Source organism: Oratosquilla oratoria, chromosome 24, assembly GCF_046742065.1.
Source record: "Oratosquilla oratoria isolate Oo_2021 chromosome 24, ASM4674206v1, whole genome shotgun sequence".
Lineage (NCBI taxonomy): Eukaryota > Metazoa > Arthropoda > Malacostraca > Stomatopoda > Squillidae > Oratosquilla > Oratosquilla oratoria.
The window spans coordinates 38253571-38256070 of NC_134800.1; positions in this window are offsets into that span (position 1 = coordinate 38253571).

Below are 2500 nucleotides of genomic sequence, written 5' to 3' on the forward strand. Positions count from 1 at the left end.
TGACCTACTTTCTTTAAAATGTGTGATTTCCATGTACTTTGATCAAAGAGAAGTTACGCTTTTATCCTGTGCAATATTACCGACCACAGCTACGATTCGTCCAGCTCGCCATCTATGATCACTGGTGGTATGGATCAAACTACACTCTATTAAGTTTCTTATTATTGTGTTATTAGTGTAATAGATTGCATATAGTTAAATTATTTCGACCATTTTCTTTAAAATGTGTGATTTTCATGTAATTTGACCAATCGTGCATTTCAGCAAAAACCGTCGGACGGTATTCATAGCTGTGGTCGGCAATTTTGCAGAGGATAAAAACGTAACTTCTCTTTGATCAAATTACATGGAAATCACACATTTTAAATAAAATAAGTCAAATAATGGAACCATATGCTAATTTTTTATATACAATCGTGCATTTCAGCAAAAACCGTTCTTGTTCGAGTTTGGTCGGCTATTAATGAGTCGGACGATATTCGTAGCTGTGATCGGTAAGTTTGCAGAGGATAAAAACGTAACTTCTTTTTTATCAAATGACATGAAAATCACACATTTTAAAGAAATAGGTCAAATAATGCAATCATATGCTATTTTTTTATATAAGACCGTGCATTTCAGCAAAAACCGTCCTTGTTCGAGTTTGGTCGGCTATGAGTGAGTCGGACGGTATTCATAGCTGTTGTCGGTAATTTTGCCGAGGATAAAAACGTAACTTCTCTTTGATCAAATTGCATGGGAATCATACATTTTAAAGAAAATGGGCTAAATAATGCAACCATATGCTAATCTTTTATATAAAATTGTGCATTTCAGCAAAAACCGTTCTTGTTCGAGTTTGGTAGACTATGAACGTGTCGGTCGGCAATTTTGCAGAGGATAAAAACGTAAATTCTCTTTGATCAAATTGCATGAAAATCACACATTTTAAAGAAAATAGGTCAAATAATGCAACCATATGCTATATATATATTTTTTTCATAAAATTGTGCATTTCAGCAAAAACCAGACGGTATTCATAGCTGTTGTCGGTAATTTTGCAGAGTATAAAAACGTAACTTCACTTTGATAAAATTACATGGAAATCACACATTTTAAAGAAAATAGGTCAAATCATGCAACCACATGCTATTTCTTTATATATATTTATATATATATATATATATATATTATATATATATATATATATATATATATATAAAATTGTGCATTTGAGCAAAAAACCGTCATTGTATGGTTGAGGTCGGCAATTAGTGATTCGGACGGTATGTGGTTAGTGGTTAGAGGATAAAAACGTAACTTCTCTTTGATCAAATTACATGGAAATCACACATCTTAAAGAAAATAGGTCAAATAATGCAACCATGTGCTAATTTTTAAATAAAATTGTGCCTTTTAGCAAAAACAGTTCTCAACACTCCTCATCACTCATTCTCGCTAACCATTCGTACATCCTTGTCAAGCACTGTATATATATATATATATAAAATATATATATATATATATATGTATATATATATATATATATATATATATATATATATATATATATATACATATATATACATATTATACACACACTAAATGGTCCCCATTACATAGCTATTCGTCTTTTCAACCACTGCGCTTCTTGATAGCGCCATGGTCTAAGTCACTGTTTACTTGTTACGTCTCAGCTGAGTTCGAGTCCTTAGCGTGACAATGTGTCAGTTCCCGTATATGATTCCATCGAGTTCCTTGACAATCTCGAGCGTGATGGCAAGGAATTAAGTGTATATTAATGTGGTTGAAAAGATTAACACACGCACACACACGCACACACACACACACACACACACACACACACACACACACACACACACACACACACACACACACACACACACACACACACACACACACACACACACACACACACACATATATATATATATGTACATGCATATATACATATATATACATGCATATATACATATATTCAAATACACACACATAAACTAGAGAACCTGATCCATTTTGCGAGCCCCAAGTTAGCCCTCCAGCCGAGCGGCGACCTGCGGTCCCCAAATACCCTCACATTCGCAAGCCTCTCTACCAGAATGGCCCGCTTCGTATACCATTGTATGCAATACGTACCAGCACGTGTGCGGCATGTTTTTCTCGACTGGTTCCCATCTAGCGCCTACTGCTAACTTAGAAATTTTACACAACAACTACTGAGTAAATTTGTCGATTACACTAAAATAAAATCCTTTCCTAAGGAAGGTACATGATTTTTTCTATTACTATAGATGTGTGTGTGTGTGTGTGTGTGTGTGTGTGTGTGTGTGTGTGTGTGTGTGTGTGTGTGTGTGTGTGTGTGTGTGTGTGTGTGTGTGTGTGTGTGTGTGTGTGTGTGTGTGTGTGTGCACAGATGCATGAATAAGATTCCTTTGAACATTTTTCCTATTACAAGGACCAAAATATTTACAAATTTGACAAGTATAACTACATAAATTGG